Genomic DNA, 22,695 nt, shown 5'->3' with positions numbered 1-22,695 from the left:
TCCGGTCGAGACACCGGCACGCAGCCTTCTCGGGACCGAGAAAGTGCTGGAGACAAGCATCGACACCGAGATGCCGGTGTAGACACGGCTCGACGCCGAGACAGCGGCCCCGAAGAAGATCGGCGCCGACAGGTTTCGGCCCCGAAAATTAAAAAAGTCACCTCGGAGCCGAAAAAGGACGCAGACAGGGTTTCGGTCCCGAAACAAACTGCAACCGACTCAGCTTCAGGCTCTTATACAGAAGAGCACTCGCTAACCTCCCAAATGCAAAAGCATAGGTTTGAGGAAGAGCTACAATCAACTGATGTGGACCATACGCAAAAGCGTATTTTCATACAGCAGGGGACAGGAAAAATAAGCACCCTTCCCCCTATTAGAAGAAAGAGAAGGTTGGAGTTCCAAACTGAACAAACACCACAACCAAAAGTGGTGAAAAGAGTTACCCCACCACCCTCTCCTCCGCCCGTGATTAACGTCTCACCAGCACAAACTCCATCACACTCCCCAGCTCACACCTCCATGAGCCAGGGTGACCAAGATCAAGACGCATGGGACCTATACGACGCCCCAGTGTCAGATAACAGTCCGGAGGCATACCCTACGAAGCCATCTCCACCAGAGGACAGCACCGCGTATTCTCAAGTGGTGGCTAGAGCAGCACAATTTCACAACGTAAGCCTCCACTCAGAACAGGTCGAGGATGATTTTTTATTCAACACACTCTCCTCCACCCACAGCTCATACCAAAGCCTGCCTATGCTCCCTGGTATGCTCCGGCACGCAAAAGAAATCTTTAAGGAGCCGGTCAAAAGTAGGGCAATCACACCAAGGGTGGAAAAAAAGTATAAGGCGCCTCCTACAGACCCGGTTTTCATCACTACACAGCTGCCACCAGACTCTGTCGTTGTAGGAGCAGCTAGGAAGAGGGCCAACTCCCACACATCTGGAGATGCACCACCCCCAGATAAAGAAAGCCGCAAGTTCGATGCAGCTGGTAAGAGAGTCGCAGCACAAGCTGCAAACCAGTGGCGCATCGCGAACTCCCAGGCACTACTTGCGCGCTATGACAGAGCCCATTGGGACGAGATGCAACATCTCATTGAACATCTGCCCAAGGACTTACAAAATAGGGCAAAACAAGTGGTTGAGGAGGGACAGACCATTTCCAACAACCAGATCCGCTCCTCCATGGACGCTGCAGATACAGCTGCACGGACAATTAATACATCTGTAACTATCAGAAGGCATGCATGGCTCCGAACGTCTGGATTTAAACCAGAGATTCAACAAGCAGTTCTCAATATGCCTTTTAACGAAAAGGAACTGTTCGGTCCAGAAGTGGACACATCGATTGAGAAACTCAAGAAAGACACGGACACTGCCAAAGCCATGGGCGCACTCTACTCCCCGCAGAGCAGAGGGAATTACAGCACATTCCGTAAAACACCCTTTAGAGGGGGGTTTCGGGGTCAGAGCACACAAGCCAGCACCTCACAAGCAACACCGTCCAGTTACCAGGGACAGTATAGAGGAGGTTTTCGGGGACAATATAGAGGAGGGCAATTCCCTAGGAATAGAGGAAGATTTCAGAGCCCCAAAACCCCTACTACTAAACAGTGACTCACATGTCACTCACCCCCTCCACACAACACCAGTGGGGGGAAGAATAAGTCATTATTACAAAGCATGGGAGGAAATCACTACAGACACTTGGGTTCTAGCAATTATCCAACATGGTTATTGCATAGAATTTCTACAATTCCCTCCAAACATACCACCAAAAGCACAAAATTTGACAAAACATCATTCCAATCTCCTGGAGATAGAAGTGCAGGCACTATTGCAAAAGAATGCAATCGAATTAGTGCCAAACACACAAATAAACACAGGAGTTTACTCACTGTACTTTCTGATACCAAAGAAGGACAAAACGCTGAGACCAATCCTAGACCTCAGAGTAGTGAACACTTTCATCAAATCAGACCACTTTCACATGGTCACACTACAAGAAGTATTGCCATTGCTAAAACTACACGACTACATGGCAACTTTAGACCTCAAGGATGCTTATTTCCATATACCAATACACCCATCGCACAGGAAATACCTAAGGTTTGTATTCAAGGGAATACATTACCAATTCAAGGTACTGCCTTTCGGATTAACAACCGCACCAAGAGTCTTTACCAAATGTCTAGCGGTAGTCGCTGCACACATAAGAAGGCAGCAAATACATGTGTTCCCATATCTAGACGACTGGCTAATCAAGGCCCATTCGTTAATAGAGTGCTCAAATCACACAAATCATATCATACAAACCCTCTTCAAACTAGGGTTCACCGTCAACTTCACAAAATCCAAAATTCTGCCGCGCAAGGTACAACAATACCTAGGAGCCATAATAGACACATCAAAAGGAGTAGCCACTCCAAGTCCACAAAGAATTCAAAATTTCAACACCATCATACAATGCATGTATCCAACACAAAGGATACAAGCAAAGATGGTACTACAACTCCTAGGCATGATGTCTTCATGCATAGCCATTGTCCCAAACGCAAGACTGCACATGAGGCCCTTACAACAGTGCCTAGCATCACAGTGGTCTCAAGCACAGGGTCATCTTCTAGATCTGGTGTTAATAGACCGCCAAACTTACCTCTCGCTTCTGTGGTGGAACAACATAAATTTAAACAAAGGGCGGCCTTTCCAAGACCCAGTGCCACAATACGTAATAACAACAGATGCTTCCATGACAGGGTGGGGAGCACACCTCGATCAACACAGCATACAAGGACAATGGAACGTACATCAAACAAAACTGCATATAAATCACCTAGAACTTCTAGCAGTTTTTCAAGCACTAAAAGCTTTCCAACCAATAATAGTTCACAAATACATTCTCGTCAAAACAGACAACATGACAACAATGTATTATCTAAACAAGCAAGGGGGGACGCACTCCACGCAGTTAAGCCTGCTAGCACAAAAGATTTGGCGTTGGGCAATTCACAACCAAATTCGCCTAATAGCACAATTTATACCAGGGATCCAAAATCAACTCGCAGACAATCTCTCTCGAGATCACCAACAGGTCCACGAATGGGAAATTCACCCCCAAATTCTGAACACTTATTTCAAACTCTGGGGAACTCCTCAGATAGACTTGTTTGCGACAAAGGAGAACGCAAAATGCCAAAACTTCGCATCCAGATACCCACACAAACAGTCCCAAGGCAATGCCCTATGGATGAACTGGTCAGGGATATTTGCTTACGCTTTTCCTCCTCTCCCTCTCCTTCCTTACCTGGCAAAACAAACTCAGTCAAAACAAACTCAAACTCATATTAATAGCACCAACTTGGGCAAGGCAACCCTGGTACACAACGCTGCTAGACCTATCAGTAGTACCCTGCATCAAAGTGCCCAACAGGCCAGATCTGTTGACACAACACAACCAAAAGATCAGACACCCAGATCCAGCATCGCTGAATCTAGCAATCTGGCTCCTGAAATCCTAGAATTCAGGCACTTACAACTTACCCAAGAATGTATGGAAGTCATAAAACAAGCCAGAAGGCCATCCACCAGGCACTGCTATGCAAGTAAATGGAAGAGGTTTGTTTGCTACTGCCATATTAATCAAATACAACCATTACACACAACTCCAGAACATGTAGTGGGTTACTTGCTTCACTTACAAAAATCTAACCTGGCTTTCTCTTCCATTAAAATACACCTTGCAGCAATATCTGCATACCTGCAGACTACCTATTCAACTTCCCTATATAAGATACCAGTCATTAAAGCATTCATGGAGGGCCTTAGGAGAATTATACCACCAAGAATACCACCTGTTCCTTCATGGAACCTAAATGTTGTCCTAACTAGACTTATGGGTCCACCTTTTGAACCCATGCACTCCTGCGAAATACAGTTCCTAACCTGGAAGGTGGCATTTCTCATCGCCATTACTTCCCTAAGAAGAGTAAGCGAGATTCAGGCGTTTACAATACAGGAACCTTTTATACAACTACACAAGAATAAGGTCGTCCTAAGGACCAATCCTAAATTTTTGCCAAAGGTTATTTCACCGTTCCATCTAAATCAAACAGTGGAACTTCCAGTGTTCTTTCCACAGCCAGATACCGTAGCTGAAAGGGCACTACATACATTAGATGTCAAAAGAGCATTGATGTATTACATTGACAGAACAAAGAACATTAGAAAGACTAAACAACTATTTATTGCATTTCAAAAACCTCATGCAGGAAACCCAATATCAAAACAAGGTATAGCCAGATGGATAGTTAAATGCATCCAAATCTGCTACCTTAAAGCTAAACGACAGCTGCCCATTACACCAAGGGCACACTCAACCAGAAAGAAAGGTGCTACCATGGCCTTTCTAGGAAACATCCCAATGCAAGAAATATGTAAGGCAGCCACATGGTCTATGCCTCACACATTCACCAAGCACTACTGTGTAGACGTGTTATCCGCACAACAAGCCACAGTAGGTCAAGCCGTATTAAGAACATTATTTCAGACTACTTCCACTCCTACAGGCTGATCCACCGCTTTTGGGGAGATAACTGCTTACCAGTCTATGCAAAACATGCGTATCTACAGCGACAGATGCCATCGAACTGAAAATGTCACTTACCCAGTGTACATCTGTTCGTGGCATCAGTCGCAGTAGATTCGCATGTGCCCACCCGCCTCCCCGGGAGCCTGTAGCAGTTTGGAAGTTACCTTCAACTATTTGTATATGTATCATCTCAACCTTAAATAGGTGCATAATTAGTCACTCCATTGCATGGGCACTATTACTACAATTCAACTCCTACCTCACCCTCTGCGGGGAAAAACAATCGAAGATGGAGTCGACGCCCATGCGCAATGGAGACAAAAGGAGGAGTCACTCGGTCCCGTGACTCGAAAGACTTCTTCGAAGAAAAACAACTTGTAACACTCCGGCCCAACACCAGATGGCGAGCTATTGCAAAACATGCGAATCTACTGCGACTGATGCCACGAACAGATGTACACTGGGTAAGTGACATTTTCATTTTTTTTTTATCCCTGGCGCCTAGACGTTTCTGCCACACCTGGGGGCAGATCGGCCTAATAAAAATAGGCCGATCTGCCTCCAAGGGGGGCAGAAATGGCCTAAATATAATTTGCCCCCTAGGGGAGCGACCCTTGCTTAAGGGGTCACTCCTCATCTCTAACCCCCCCCCCCCCCCCCCTCCCCCCCAAAAATAAAAAAAACCCTGGTGCCTAGAGGTTCCCCCCCCCAGGGGGCAGAAAAGGCCTTAAAAAACAAAATGCCCCCCTGGGGAGCGACCCTTGCCCAAGGGGTCACTCCCCTCATGCCAGTTTCTTGTAATGAATGAATCCCTGGTGTCTAGTGGGCATTTCAAAGGGAAGGAAATTCCTTTCCTTCCCTTTGAAACCTCTCAGGCCTCCTCTACGTGATCGGAAGAGAAATGCTGAGAATTTCTCTTCCGATCACGCTGGAAGCTGAGCTTCTAGCGCGATGGTAGGAGGACTCTGTGATAGTCAGCGCGCGATCGCGCACTGACGTCACGGGGGGATGGGGGTCGGTGTTGGAAGGGGAAGGGCTCCCCCTTCCATCCCTGCCTTACACCACAGAGGGAGCGCTAGCGCTTCCTCTGGGCTCTGTGCCCAGGACGTAATGGTTACGTCCTGGGCACACGAGCACTGTGCCGCAGGACGTAACCATTACGTCCTGGGCACAGAAGGGGTTAAAACCCAAACTGCAGAGGCTTCCACCTTCCATCCAAAGCAAGGACAGCATTATTACCCAAGGGAGTCATTCAATGGCTCTTACAGAGGAGAATATTTCAGAGCCAGCGGTAAATTTGCAGCCTCAAAAGGTGCTTTCACACCAACTAAACAATGACTTCCCAGACATCCCACAATCCCATATGTCTCCTGTGGGAGGAAGATTGCAACAATTCCATTCTCACTGGCAAACATCACCACAGGTCAATGGGTACTCTAAATTATCCGCAATGGTTATTGCCTAGAGTTCATCTCTGCTCCATCAAGTATTCCACCTCGTTCTCACAGACTCTCTCCAGAACATACTATTCTACTAAAACAAGAGGTACAATCTCTATTGCTCAAAGAGGCAATAGAAATAGTTCCCATCTCACAGCAAGGATCAGGAGTATACTCCCTATACTTCCTTATACCAAAGAAGGATGGTACTCTCGGACCCATTCTCGATCTCAGGCCTCTAAATCTATATATCCTGTCAGAACATTTTCACATGGTCACTCTACAGGATTTCATTCCCTTACTACAAAAACAGGATTACATGACAGCCGTAAATCTAAAAGACGCTTACTTCCACTTTCCCATACACCCAGCAAGTATCTAAGAATCATAATTGCAGGCAATCACTACCAATTCAAGGTACTGCCTAGCTGTAGTAGCAGCATACCTCAGAATGCAACACATACATGTCTTCCCGGATCTAGACGATTGGTTAATAAAATCCAGCACCATTCTAAAATACCAACAACAAACATAATACACAGTAGATACCGTTCACACATTAGGGTTCACAATCAATTACCAGAAATCTCATCTTCAGCCAGCACAAATTCAACCTTATCTAAGCACAATTCTCAGTCCTCAATCGGCATTAGCCAACCCAAATCCACAACGGATACAAGCCTTTCACTCCCTCATATCCCGAATGCAGGCCAATCAAACCTACACAGTAAGATTTGTCATGAAACTATTAGGAATGATGGCATCATGCATAGCAATAGTACCAAGTGAACATCTGAACATGAGACCACTGCAGCAGTGTCTCTCGCAACAATGGTCTCAAGCACGGGGTCGGCTACAGGATCTAGTGTTGATAGACCTCCAAACTTACAAATCTCTGCAATGTTGGAATCACAACAACTTAGCAAAGGGGTGGCCATTTGAAGACCCTGTGCCACAGACTATATTCACAATAGATGCGTCAGTGACAGGTTGGGGAGCCCATCTCAACAATCTAACAATACAAGGGGAATGGAACTCAATCCAACAAACTTACCACATAAATCACTTGGAATTATTAGTGGTGTTCTTAGCCATCAAAGCGTTTCAACCATAGATCATACACAAAATAGTCAATAAGAACAGACTACATGACAACAATGTATTATCTGAATAAAACAGGGTGGGGGGGGGGACACTCATCTCAATTGTCCCTTCTACCTCAAACAGTATGGAACTGGGCAAGTCACAATCACATTCACCTGCTAGCGGAATAAATCCCAGGGATACACACCAGCTAGCGGACCTTCTAAGCAGGACACAGCAACAAATATACGAATGGGAGATTCACCCACAAGTAATTCAATATTACTTTCAAATCTGGGGAACACCAAACATAGACCTCTTCGCAGCAAGTGAGAACACAAAATGCCAAAACTTTGCATCCAGATACCCACACCCTCAGTCCAAGGGCAATGCTCTGTCGATCAATTGGTCAGAGATATTAGCTTACACTTTTCTCCCCTTTCCTGTTAATTTCATTTCTGGTCGACAAAATGCATCACACTTCCCTCACCATGATACTCATAGCTCCCACGTGGGCACGTCAACACTGGTACACAACACTGCTAGATCTGTCAGTAGTACCACAGCACAAACTTCCAAACAGACCAGACCTGTTAACTCGGAACAGGGGTCAAATCAGGCATCCCAATATGCTCAACTTGGCGATTTAGCTCCGGAGGTCATAGATTTTGGACACCTACAGCTTCCTTTAGAATGTATAGACATTCTAAAACAAGCATGTAAATCAACAACCAGACAGTGCTACGCAAATCAATGGAATTGTTTTATATAATACTGTCAACCTAAAAACATCAACAAAACAGTCAACACACCTCTCTGCTTATAGTTCCTGTTATAAAAGCATTTATGGCAAGGCTTAAATGCATTATTCCCCCTAGAGTTCCACCAGCTCCTGCATGGTCTCTTAATATTGTGCTCACAAGACTTATGGATCCCCCATTCGAACCCATGCACTCTTGCGCTATTCAATTTCTAACATGGAACATTGCTTTCTTGGTAGCAGTCACTTCCTTGAGAAGGGTAAGTGAAATTCAGCATTTACTGTAGAAGAAACTTTCTTCACACAAACACAAAGTAGTACTTAGGACAAAGCCAAAATTGTTGCCTAGAGTGGTTTCACCTTTTCACATTAATCAGTCAGTGGAATTGACAGTCTTCTTTCCACAGCCAGACTCTACTGCTGAAAGAGCTCTCCACACTCTTGATCTAAAAAAAACTCTAATATATTATGTAGACAGAACAAAGGACTTGAGGAAAACTAAACAACTTTTTGTTGCTTTCCAACAACCTCATAAAGGTAATCCCATTTCAAAACAAGGATTAGCTAGATGGATTGTAAGATGTATTCAAAGATGCTACCTCAAAGCAAAAAGGTAGCTATTAGTAACCCCAAAAGCACATTCCACTAGAGAAAAAGGGTGCCTCAATGGCATTCTTAGGAAATATACCAATGGCAGATGTATCCAAGGCAGCCACATGGTCCACACCACACCACACACATTCACTAAACATTACTCTGTGGATGTGTTATCTAGAAAACAAGCCAATGTTGGTCAAGCAGTGCTAAAAACATTATTTCAAACTAATTCAACTCCTCCAGGCTATCCACCACTTATTTTAGAAGGGGACTGCTTTTTAGCCAATGCAAACCATATCTGCAGCTACACATGCCACTGAACTGGATATGTCACTTACCTAGTGTATATCTCTTCGTGGAATGTAGTGCTGCAGATTCACATTCCGCCCTCCCTCCTCCCCGGGAGCCTGTAGCCGTTGTGGTACTTTATTATGTAAATATGTATATACATCGCATGGACATCTTCTTTACTTACTATATATATGTACATATGTACATATACAATGCTTTACTCCTTACTTCACCCTCCTGCCGGAAAATAATCTAACAAAGGAATCGATGCCCATGCGCACTATCACAGAGAGGAGTCGCCGCTCGATCTCATGACTTGAAAAAGCTTCTTTGAAGAAAAACAACTTATAACATTCCGAGCCCAACACTAAATGGCGAACGTATGCAAAGCATGTGAATCTGCAGCATTAGATGCCATGAACAGATGTACACTAGGTAAGCAACATTTTCCATTTTAGAACTGAAAAAAATACAACATTTTGGAAGCCTATGTAGAATTAAGAACAATACACTTGTGTATGTCTGACCATGTAAATATTACTACATGTATAAGTATATAAATTGCATTTGTATAGCGCTTACTGCCCATAACGAGGTGTCAAAGCACTTTGTGGCGAGTAGCACACTGCTTGGGGGCCAAATTAGTGGTCAGTCAGTTGGTTATTGGGGTTAGTTTTGCATGCTCATTCCATGCATTCTGTGGTAGTGGTGGACATAGAGGTGATCATTAGAGGGGGCCAGGTGAGACACAATTCTTAGTTGAAATTAATAGCTATTTTAATGGTTTCTACAGAGCTTTAAGGCAGTTAAGCATGAGATTTATAGAGTGAGACAGAAGGTAGAAAGAAGCAGAGGTTGATTTTAAGAAACATATGTGATGGAAAGCCAGTTTTTTCAGGCAGGATTTTAAGGGTTATAACAGGTCGAGAGTTTTGGCATGCAATTTGTGGATGTAAACCTGTTGAAAGTAACAGCTTCAAAGATACTCCTCACAGTAAAAAAAGGAAACACAAGACACCATATTAAATACTATGCTTCAAAATATTGTTGGTTTATGCAAATTATATGCACCATAAACAATATATACCCACCAACTTAAAACTATAAGAATGCAAGTGATATAGACACATTGTAGTAAGCCTTAGGATTTTTGTCACCCATTCAATGTCTGTCACCCATTTAATGTCTTATTTGGAAAGTGCTGTCCCCTTCGTATGCCCAAGGAGCAACCCCACAGAACAGACACCATATCCAGCAGAATTGATGTGTCTAGAGTCACCTTCTCCTTCCAGCATCCACCTTGCCTTGTAGTGTACGTACATATAGGTATCAATGTATAGGGATCAATTTATTTACAGCAACATTACTATATGTAAAACATATATGTGTATATTTATACATACAATTTATGTATGTATACACATGCAGATAGCATAGAAGTAGATGTCTGTACATATGGGTATATGCTTCTTTCTGTGAAATACCTATATATATATATCACAGTGTGTAAATATGATTTCAGGAAAAGTACCCATAAGGGGATAACAATTTAGGTGTTAAAAATACAAATAAATAAATAACATCTGTATGTTGTCAGTGCATGTATACTGAAAAAGGACATATGTAAGTTGCTGACGTCTATAAACTTCTCTCTAGTATATGAAATGGTGCTTCCTTTAACAAGGAATTACTAGATGTAGATGCAAATGGAAAAATGACAAAAATACAGAAATACAGTCTATCTATATTTATGCACAACACATGTAAATCTATCCCTTTTAAAACAGTGCATCAAATACATGAGGTTCTGAAGGCCAGAAATGTAGCACTCTAACCAAAACTAATTCACAATGAAACAAAAATAGAAAAGAAGCTCTTTTGCTAATCGTCTAACTTTCTACTACTAACCTTGGGTAAATGAGTAGCGTGCTACTCACCACAATGAGCTTCAATGGCGTGTCATGGGAAGTAAGTGCTATAATAATACAATTTACAATTATAGTTTACAATTACTATTAACTAAGTTTCATCTAGGGAAAATCATCAACCACAGGTGCCTTTAGAATCGCCAGAATGTGAGGAAAAAGGACATTCGTGGGAAAACGTTATGAAGGCTTAAGTGAGACCAGCCTCGAGATTTTAAACAGGGCTTAGCATTCTAGGGGGAAAAGGTTTAGTAGTCAAGTTGTTAAATAAAATTAAAAAGAAAAGAGGTAGAACTGGAGTGGAAGTGTGTTGATTGCACAGAATTATTTTTATAAATGCTATCTTATAGAAGCTTCTAGCTGCAGATTACTTACCTTTGAATTCTCTCCAGGCGTCAGTCTGAATCCGGAAGATTTTTGTCAGTAGTACCCATGCGTACCCATCACGTGGCGTTGATTGGCTCTGCATACATCATCTGCATCGCCCGCACCGGATATGATGTTGCAGTTCCTATATATCCACCACCCAGGCATGCTGACGTCAATTCTTTTCTTTCCACATTAGCAAGTGTTGATCCGAAAAGAGCTACTCCTCAGTCTTTGACTGCCTTTGTTTTACTTTTTGTCGAGAATTATTCAAGTGTTCTACTCCTGGTACGTCAAGAGTGTCTTCTAGAAAGACTGTCTTCTTGCCCTGTGGATCCTGCAATCGGACGGTGTCTGTGAAGGATCCGCAACTCATTTATCTTTGGTAACTGGAGAGCAACCACGACCCACAGTCGATCACCGAGTGTCGGGCCATGCATCCGAAGGCTTTTGGGGGAGCAGTCCCTGAAGCTGATGGTGGCACGATGCTCGACCCTGCGCAAGTCGAGATCTCAGTCGATGGGAAGGTTCTGGGATGGGTCGCAGAGTTTTCCATGGTCGTCGCCCCACTCCAAGTCCTCAGGGCGATCGGGTAAGTCGAGACATAAGAAGAAGTCAATGTGTTCTTCGACTTCTCCTCATCTGTTGGCTGACAAGACTAGGCTGCATCAACACTCTAGACGTCAGTCTCCAGAACTTGTGCCTAGGCTGACTATATGCCTCCTCGATTTTCTGGGAGTCAAAGCGACCCCATACCAACTCAGAGGGTTTTAAGAGACCATGCGCCTCATTTTTGGGCAACCCTACTCTGCTGGAGAGCCTTCGGGTCCTTCAGGGTCCGCGCCAGAGGCTTCAGTACAGAGGAGCACCCAAGGATCCAGCGCTGAATCTGGACCGGAATTGGTTGTATCAGCCCTACCTTCACCGATGCCGATGCTTCTGGGGAGCTGTCCACGCCCACGGGCAGCACCGTCCCCATTATGATCCCCAACTAAGAGATGGAGCTGGATGGGTATCGTATGACGCCGGCCGGAGCCTTACCACCTAGAAAGTATCCTGATCTCTGTTACTATGGGTTAGGCCTAGGGATCGCTGGATCCTTTTGAATACCAGCCCCATGAAGCTATGGAATGGTTTGAAGAATTGGGTGAGGCCAGTGGACTGAATACTTCTCCAGACACTGCCATGCTTTCTCCCCCTACCGTGGCTACGGAGGTGAGAGCGTCTTATGCAATGGTGGTGAGAAGTGTGGGTGAGGTTCTGGAACTTCAAATGCCTTTGGTGGCCGACAAGACTAATCTCTTGACAGAGGTGCTACAACCAGGATATTCCACCTCAGAACCTCTGCTCCCGTTTAATAAAGCCTTTTCGGACGTCCTACTGGGTACCTGGTCCAATCCCAGCACAGAAGGTCATGTGAATAGGACGATTGCCCGCTGCCATCATCCCACACCAGGGTACCCAAGTTTTTTGACACCACACCTCAACCCTGAGAGCTTGGTGATCCAAAACTCACGCTCCCAAGGTACGTTCCCTTCTGCTCCCCGTATAGGGAATCCAAAAGATTGGACTCACTTGGTAAGAGGATATTTTCTTCTGCCATCCTTGCATTGTGAAGGTGAACAACTCGTGCATTTTGGGCTGTTATTCCCACATGCTGTGGGACATGGTTGCACATGTGCTGCCACAGGTCCTGTAGAAGGCCCGGACTGTACCATCCCAGGATGTTGCCGATAAGAGATGCAGCAAAGTTCACAATCCGTTGCGGACTGGACACGACCGACTCACTGGGCAAAGCAGTTTCATTGATAGTGGCCCCGAGGCCCCATGCCTGGCTGAGGACGTCTGGCTTTTTGGGTGATGTCCAGGCTTCCTTGAGGGACATGCCCTTTGATGGAATTCATCTCTTAGGAGACCAGACAGACTTGGAGCTCAAGCACTTCAAGGATTCTTGGACTACAGCCAGATCCTTGGGCCGTGCGGCAGCCTCATCTCTTCCAATCTACCTTTCACCCCTTTTGTGGCTACAGAAGGTACCTCCAACTGCATCCATTCCTGGCCAGCCACTGTGCTGCGCATGCTGCCTAGGCTCTGCGTGGCTGAGGGCACAGGATCCACCGACCTTGTGCATCAGGTGACCAGCTGTCTGGATATTCTGCCACCCAACCTTCTGCATCAGCCTCTAAACCTTCTTAGTCGGACTCTCCCCCACCATGGACCAGTTGGCGTCATGGTTTGGCATCGCCTGCTCTGCTGGCAATCGATCATATCAGACAGGTGGGGTCTGTAGTTAGTCTGACTGGCTACTCACTCCCCTTTAACACTACCCCTTCATCCATGCCCCCAACCTACGATGGGATGGCGGAGGATCACTTGTCCCGTCTCCATGAGGAAGTTACGACTCGCTTGGCTAAGGGAGCCATAGAGAGGGTTCCTGTGCCAGAAGTAGGTTGCGGTTGCTATTCCTACTACTTTTCGGTCCCCAAAAAGGACAGGGGCCTACGCCCTATCCTAGACCTTCAGTCCCACAATCTCTTCCTCAAGAAGAAGTTCAAGATGCTCACTTTGACTTAGGTCATATCTGCCCTGGACCCAGGAAACTGGATGGTAGCTTTGGACTTGCAGGACTCTTATTTTCAAATCCCTGTCATGCCTGCCCACAGACGTTACTTGTGGTTCACGGTAGGCCATGAGCACTTTTAATTCACCATGCTCCCCTTTGGCCTTTCCAGTGTCCCTCGAGTGTTCACCAAGGCGATGGTGGTGGTTGCTGCTCATTGCGGACATCCGGTGTTTCAGTCTTCCCCTATCACGATGACTGACTGTTGAAAGCGGGCTTGCTCCAGGCTGTCATTTCCCACCTCCAGAATACCTCCTGCAATCACTGGGGTTAGCTATAAAAGTTCCTAAGTCACACCTGACTTCCTCTCAGACGCTCCATTTCATCAGAGTTGTTCTGGACACAGTGCAGTTTCAAGCTTAGCCTCATGAGCGGCATATCTAGTATATTCTAAATATGATCTAGATGTTTCAGCCTCTATCCTGGATTTTTGTGAGAATGATCCTGAGACTGCTGGGCTTCATAGCTTCCAGCATCCTGCTGGTGTTACATGTCAGATAGCATATGCGGGCTCTGAAGTGGGACCTGAAGTTCCAGTGGATGCAGCATCAGGGGAATCTCTCCGACATGGTCCCCATCTTGGAGAGAACTGTGAAATAACTGCAGTGGTGGTTAACGGACCACAATTGGGTCAGAGGCAGATCCCTCTCCCTCCTCCAATTATATCGGATAGTAGTGACAGTTGGGTCACTCCTGGGATGGGGGGGGGCATCTAGGAGGGGTGGAGATCAAAGGCATCTGGTCTCCGGTGGATTTCAGACTCCACATCAACCTGTTGGAGCTCCGTGTGATTCAGCTAGCATTGAAGTCATTACTTCCTTTTGTCATAGGAAAGATGGTGCAGGTGTTCACTGATAACACCACTGCCATCTGGTACAGCAACAAACAGGGCAAGGTAGGGTCGTGGACTTTTTGTCAAGAAGCTTTGTGTCTATGGACGTGGCAGGAACAGCAGAGCTTATCCCTGGTGGTTCAGCGTCTGGAAGGATCTCTGAACTCCAGAGTGGATGACCTCAGCTGAAAATGCCTAGCTGATAATGAATGCCATCTTCATTCAGAGGTGGTGCAAGGTGTCTTTCAGCAGTGGGAAGAGCTTTGGTTAGATCAGTTTGCCTCCGCAAAGAATGCGCAATGTCAGCAGTTTTGCGAGTTGGAGTTTCCAAGGAAGCAGTCGCTCAGAGAAACGTTTCATCCCGAGTGGAGTTCAGATCTCCTGTACACCTTTCTGTCCATACCACTTCTGCCCAGAGTTCTGGAGAAGATCAAGAATGACCAAGTGCAAGTAATCCTTGTGCTCCGGACTGGGCATGGAGAGTCTGGTATCCTGAGGTGCTGAGCATGTCCATCGATCCTCCGATCAGACTGCCCCTTTTGGATAACCTTCTGTTACAGATGCAGGCTAGGGTTCTGCACCCAAACCTGTCTATTCTCTACCTCTTTGCTTGCAGTTTGAGCAGCGACAGTTGACAGCTTTTGACTTTCCACCCGAAGTCTGTAACGTAATCTTGGGAGCCAGGCGTCCGTCCACCAAAATGGTATACGCCTCTTGTTGGAATAAATTTGTGGCATAGTGCACAGACAAGTCTGACCCATTTTTTGCCTCTTTCTCTGACGTACTGTTGATTATTCTTTCCCTGGCCCAGGAGGGCTCTGTTATAGGCACCCTTCAAGCTTATTTTGTCTGCTGTTTCTGCTTTTTTTGTGCCTGATCAACCACCTTCGTTTAAGTCCCCTATTGAGGTCTAACACATCTTTTTCCTCCATCCCCTTTCATTATGCCCCGTTTGGATCTGAATTTGGGTTTGACATTTCATTTATGCACTCCTTTCTCAGGCTTCTCACTTTGAAAACCTCCTTCCTTGAGGCCATTACATTTGCCCGCAGGGTGAGTGAGCTGCAGTCATTGTCATCTAAGCTGCCCTACCTTTTCCATCTATCCTGACAAAGTGGTGCTTCGCACTAGGGCCTCCTTTCTGCCAAAAAGTGGTTACTCCCCTTCATACAGGCCAGCTCATTACCTTGCGTACTTTTTACACTCCCACATCCTTCCAAGGAGGAAGGGAGATTCCAACGCTTGAATTTAAAAAGTGTGTGAGCGTTCTACTTTGATCATACAGAAGAGTTCCAGGTGGATGACCAACTCTTTGTAGGTTATTTGGGTGTGAAGAAAGGTCAGGCAGTGCAGAAGCAGACCATGTCCAGATGGGTCGTACTCTGTATTAAGATCTGCTACCCACTGGCCAAAAAGCAATCCCCTAATGGTTTTTGTGCTCATTCCTGCCAAGCTAAAGTTGAATTTTTAAACTTTGACATCTGTCAAGCTGCAATGTGGGCATCTATGCACACGTTTACCAAACGCTACTGCCTGAACAGTAAGGTCCATTGGGATGGGCATCCTGCCCATTCAGTCGTGCAGGTTTTTCTAATATGATCTTGGTTTGCAGACTCACCTCCGGAAATTGTATTGCTTAGGTTTCTATTCAGAGGTAAGGAATCTACAGCTAGAAGTCTGTATCAGATGGACAGATTACACCTTATCTGATAGAGACTATATCTAGCTGCAGACTCCTTACTGACCTACCCATTCTCCCCGCTCTGCAAACTGATTTCTGGGGAGGTAGTCCCCTTTCAGGGCCTTAGTTTTGACGCATCAGTTGTGAGTTTCTTTGACTTTGTGCTTCTGGCATAGAAAGTTGTGAAAAGAAGCTGATGTGAGCACAACTGGGTGGCGCCTATATAGGAACAGTCACCTCATATCCAGTTGGAACAACATCAACGGATGTGGAACCAATCGACATCACCAGACGGCGCTCAGGGTACTGTTCACAGTGATTTTCTGGATCCAGTCTGATGCCTGGAGACAATTCAATGGTAAGGAATCTTCGGCTAGACATAGTGTGTGCCAGAAAAGACATTACCGAAGGTCAATAACTTGTCCATCTCAGCCGTACAGGTGAGAAAACATTGACTGATTACCATCAAGCCATAGGATGATCTTAATTTTGAAAATGTATCTATGGAAGCAGAAACCCCAACATCTGATCAGATTTTACTAGGAGGCCACACAGATGTTAAACAGTGGCTTAACTAATGCCCTTTAGACACCTGATACAATATGTCGGATATTGGACCCAAAAGCTAGTAGAGCAGCTGCTTTTATTATTTTCCCCTAAAAAGACTCAAGCCACTTCCATGCTGAACCGCTGATAGAGCTGAGAGAACAATGATAGCTCAAAGGTAAATGGAGCCAACAGAAGTGAAATGATGAGGGCTGCTGTAACTCCAGTATATACATTAGTTATCAAGTCATCAAGCACTGTTAACAAAATAGTTTGTATTGTAGGAGGAACATAATCCTGTCTGCACATATATGAATGTTACTTAGATTCAGGATACATGTACTTCTCTTGTACGAGACTAGGCGTGATCAGCAGATGGACAATTGCATATTGGTTGACCAATATGCTATTGCCTGCCATGGATGTTTTTCAGCAGAAGCCTATCAGTGGCATTTTTTAGGTAGGCAAACCCAGTCCCACTGTCTCTAATGTGGAATAGGAACTAATCTTTGAGCACCAGAACAAAACATTTAGGTTCCTTTTAGCGATTATCCATCAGGCATTGGTCAAAATTGGATTTGGATTTAAGGACAGTCTGTTCCTGTTCACTGTTTCAACCTGTAGCGAGGGGCAAGCTTTATATATAGAGCTTCATATTGTGTGAATGTCTTTAGGTAATGCCCAATGCGCCCATGTTGAATACCCTTAATCATAGTGAGGGCAATTCTTTGCTAACAAAGAAGAGTGCATCATATTCATTCTTCTCTTGGCATTTTGAATATACATTTACATTCTTCAAAACCATGGACATACTACCACTATAGCGGTACCCAACAGTGGTGAAGGCTACTTTCTCTACTGAGGATCACACTTGAATGAAATTGATCATTGTTTACTATGCAATTGATCATGGTTTACTAGCAGAAATACATCAGCTCTTCATTGTTCTAGGGGTAATCACCTTGAGGTATACAAAACGTGATGAAGGAATGCTTAAATTAATCTCAGCAACTGATAATTTCACAGGGCCTCATCCCAGTCGATCATAGTTACCCCCCAACAAATTTCCCTGCACGTTTCAACCCCTGATTCTGTAGTTGACCACAACATGTGAGAGAACTAGCTAAAGCATGTTCCTTTAATGCACGGGTGTGACTTAGGCAGTCGTATTCTCTGAGCTGCTCTGAACGTCTTGACAACCTCTTTTAAATTTATCACATATTACTGACTAGTAACAATAGTCAAATTGTTCATTGCGACCCAGCATAGCACCTGAGATCACGTTGACCTTGCCTGACAAGTTTTCTTACATACTGTTAAAGGCACCTTACATTTGGATTTAAACTTTGATACTTTCATAAGAATTGCAATCAATTAATACTTCAACTTCTTGCTTAAATTATTTTTTTGTACTAAAAAACTCAGAAGATAAATCTTTTTAATTTTAAATGATTCTGGTATTTGATATGATTGAATCATTTATTTTTAGATCAAATTAATGCATACATATCATCAGTTACTAAAACACATCAGCCAGCTCACATTTCGCAGAAACCCACTTCGACATCAATGCATTTTATGGTGATAGGTGAAATTACACTCCCTGGCCTTAAATGCACAGGATTGGATGATGTCCAAGGACGGTCAGTTTGCTTATTTGAACATCCTGGTTATCCCAACAGGCAGACATTATTACTGGTTCGAAGTAAGGTCTCAGCACTTTCAAATCTATTTTCTGTCTTTCAGACACATGATGGCTCTGGTGCTGATAATCGCAAAGTCCTCTATCAGATGTTGGGGAGTCCATGTAGCTCTGTAGTTAGGTGACTGGCTGGTGAAGGGAAATTAACAATGTTTTGGACCACTTGTTGCACATCCTGAATGTCCTCTATCGTATCAGGCTCTCCATCAATTAGCAGATGCTGCATCCCTTTCAGTCTCAGTGACTGACCTTCATTTGAGCCATCCTGGATGTAAGCCTTTCCCCTGCCTCATAGAAGTTTACAAAAATTGGGACATAATTCTGATGTTTTGGACTCTAGTTCCAGTTCTGACAGTCATTGCCCTTTGGGCTTAATGGCTGTGCGATCCTCAGTGCTGCATGCCTGATGGGAATTGAGGTCCCTCCAGAAGTCCTGGTTTCCGTAATGGTTCTAGCATCACTGATGCCTTTCTCATTGGGTGGTGTTTTGAAACCAGTTCTAGATTTTTAGTGGTGGATGTGTCCTTCCATTATTACATTAGGTCTCCCTTTCTTTTCTGCACAGAGCTAGGCTACTGGATGCCTCCTTGCCTGGCTCAAGTGTTCACCTGGGGGAGATGATGCCGCAAGACCAGTGCTCCATGCCAGAGGACAAAGTGTGTATCACCATGGTGGAGCTATGGCCAAAACATTTTTTTCCCTCCATCACATGTTGTGTTGACCAGGTCCTCTCTAACAAGACTACGACCATCTAATAACTTTTTAGACATTATGGACTGAGATTCTGGACCCTTTGCTGGGAGGATGTGCACTTGTGCAGTGGCCTCTTGAAGGCTGAATTTGAGTGGCAGCTTCGTGTTGGGTGATGTCAGTGTGAAGGAAAATGCCTTGAGTCTGCCTGTTCCTGTAAGAACATGAATGGGTACTCCCAACCTGATGTAATAGTTATCGTCCTCTCCCTGCTGGGATTTCAGTCATCTATCTTTTTGCCATTGTACTCAGTTCCTGGTGAGTTGATGATTGAGCTTACTTTATGCGTGTCCTCTAAATCCACTAATATCAAGGGTTCTTATAGAAAGCCAAGATGATGGCTCACAGCTAATTCTCATCATCCAACACTGGATGACCAGTACTGATACACCAATCTATCTGTCATTCTGCCTGCCCGAAAACAAACTACGAAGTCTGTGTACTATGGCCAGTGGGAAAGGTTTATTTCTTGGTGCCACCCCTTTTGAGGCTCATCAGTCAGACATTCTGTGATATGTTTTTCCTTGCTCATCTGACTTTGGCGAACCCTAATAACAAAGGGTACATAGCTGTAATGTCTACTTTATATTCTTCATGTTTCAAATTTTCTGTAATATTCTCAGGTAAGCAAGCCCAGTGCTGGCCCTTCTCTTCCCAAGACTTATGTAATGTCTCTCAACTTCCCAGTGGCGTTGTAGGATTGCCCTGGTTCTAAACAAAGCAATAAAAATTACCCTTCTTCCCTTGTCTGGTCATAAATTCCTATTTTGAATGGCACCAACATAATATAGGGGACAATACTATTTCACACACTGTAGGACGTGGTTAGAGTGGTTCTTCCCAAAGAATGAAAGTGGGCCATATTTTACAATCCATAAGACGTTGTTCCTAAGGAAGTGGCTAAAAACTACATTTTGCAGATAGTTCTAAAGGAGATGGATACTTGTGAAATTTTCAGTAAATTAAAGATATGGCTAGTGATCCCAGATTATTTGGGAACCAAACCATGTATTTTGCATTTTTGAAAGGCATTTAAAAGTATGAATTAACATGAAGTGCTGGATATTTAGGGCCTGATTTTGATATTGACGGAGGGAATAGTCTGTTGCAAAGGTGTCAGATATCCTTTCTGCTGTATTACGAACCCCATAGGATAGAATGGGATCATAATACGGTGGACGGGATATCCGTTTTATATGTGCTGAATTATTTGTCTGCACTGACTTCTAAATCAGGCCCTCAGTCATTTTATATTGTGGATACTTTTGTAAGCAGATTATGATTTGTTGACGTCATTCAATATTTGATTATTTAAAAAGTGGCTTTATTTCATCATGTAGATGCATAATAATCATGTAACAGCATTTAAACTTGTTTATCGGTCACACAGTATAAGTGAATTTACATTAGAATGACAGCAGGACCACTGTGCTTATAAGGCCATGTAAAGCAACATCAGAGTGCAGTATTGCAATGGCAAACAAACGTATTAAGTGCAGCATTCACCTAAGTGGTTTCTTGGGGCTCATCTATAAGATCTCTGCTACACCCCAGCAGACCCCTTTTAAGAGCTTCAATACATTACTTTAGCTGTAGGAGCGCCACAGACCAGATTGTGTTTTTGAACTTGGTGTTAATAATCCTTGAACCATTCATGACCTGATAATTTAGGAGTCTCCAGTCCATCTACAAGGTCCTCAGCTTTGCTGAAGTTGTTTTTTCTCACATGTCAAGCTTTATCGCCTCCCTTTGCTTTGCAACCAGTTTGCCTCTGGTCTTGTCCTACTGTTGTATTGTGCTGCAGTCAAGGCTGTTGATCACCCAACATTATGTGTAACACTTGCCACTCTTAGCATCACCAATCGAGCACTAGTTCTTATTCCATCTTCCTGTCTCTAAATCTGCATAATTGGCACCAGGCCATAATCCTTCTTGGGGACAAGAAAGAAAAGGGAATAAAATCCTACTCACCCTCCTCATAGGGGCACCAATTAAATGACCAACAAGTTCAAGACTTATCCACAAAGGCGCAAGGTGTATTGCGCCTCTGGAGAATCGAATAGAGCACTCAACCAACTGTGGGTGGCACTAAGCAGAAAACAGGTGACCCTTCTCCAGATGGACGCAGTGAAAGCCAGAGCAGCATTGTGGAGGCTGAACAAGCTGAAGAAGGGTAATGTGTGCAGCTGCTAGCGACCTTTCATTCCACCTCTCCCTTAAAAGGAGCAAAATAACTGCTCCAGAACCTGCATCATAGACAACTCTCTCTAGCGGGAATGCTGTGTTCTTGAAAGGCAACAAAAGTGATATTGGTGAAATGGTTTTGCTCCTCCTGCACTCCACTAATTAATCTTTCTCTTGGTGTCCCCCGAGGCTCAGTCTTCTTCCCTGCTTTCTTCTTCTTTTAGACCTGTTCCTTCTATTACCTTGTTTCATTATGTAGGGTTCACCTGACACCTCAGTGCTGACAACAATCCAGTCTTTTCTTATTTCCTTTATTCTCCCCTTATCCCTGGTCTATTTTATCAGATTACTCAAATTCAGTCGGACACCAGATTGGTCTCCATTCACTTATGTCCAAATCCTCCAGTCCTCCTTCCTCCCTTTAAAGCACTGTGCTCCCTACCTGAATGCAGACTTCTGTAGTCTGATCTCTCTCTCTCTCTCTCACACACACACAATCAATCACCTTTCAATAGAAATCTTAATCTAGCCTTCAATTCAAACATCTAGCTTGACATTTTCATCACGCCCTTAGCTAGAGTGGTGAGATATACTGAATTGAACCTACACATGATAACCTCACCTAGCTCTAGTGTAATCATTGTTTTAATAGTGAGTACATATTGATTACTTTAAAAGCATTTTGTTAAGCCTACCTTATAATGCTGTCTTACCCTTAGACAAGTTTGTGTTGTGAACTTTGTGTTAAAAACCCTCACAAACCTTCCTAGGTAAAGCCACCTCCCAAAAGTGACACTAGGCAGGATGGGTCTCTGCTAAACAAAGATCACTGAATAAATTACTGATCAAAGTCTTTGACCATCAATAAACTTTCCACACCATCTTTATTCTATGGGATTCTCCGCTACACAAAAAACTGTTGATTGTAATGTATTTACCAGACCAAACCCTTTCCATGCAGGTTTTTGTCTTGTGGGTCCTCAAGTCAGAGCCCGCTCCAAGATGACACATAGACAGATTCTTCTTTCCCATTATTAAACTTTGCTCGAATAATTCACCTTCCAGCAACGCACCATGGGCATGATCCACCTAATTGCCTGCCTGTACCATAATCTGGCCACCCTAACTTAACTTTGCTAGGTAAAGAACAATATACAACATATTTAATGTTTATCAGTTATGGCTAGTTTAACCATCTCTCACTTGTTAAGGTTTCCATCACTTTTAAATGTTTCCACTGAATGCAGTGATGGTCTGATGCACTGTTTATTTTTGTATGGTTTGCATTTCCTATAGAATTTGTTCTGCTTGTTGCTAAGCCATCAGTG

The 22,695-nt window shown here is 44.2% G+C and overlaps 1 protein-coding gene across 5 annotated transcripts in view; it reads left to right on the top strand.

Moving 5' to 3' along the window:
• CLASP1 (cytoplasmic linker associated protein 1) overlaps positions 1-22,695 on the top strand; it is a 1,131,138-nt gene that overhangs the window by 616,041 nt on the left and 492,402 nt on the right. The gene's annotated exons all lie outside the window — the stretch shown is intronic.

This window comes from Pleurodeles waltl, chromosome 3_1 (genome assembly GCF_031143425.1).
Source record: "Pleurodeles waltl isolate 20211129_DDA chromosome 3_1, aPleWal1.hap1.20221129, whole genome shotgun sequence".
NCBI lineage: Eukaryota > Metazoa > Chordata > Amphibia > Caudata > Salamandridae > Pleurodeles > Pleurodeles waltl.
Note: the sequence above shows the minus strand (reverse complement) of the source record. Positions and strands in the feature narration are given on the sequence as shown.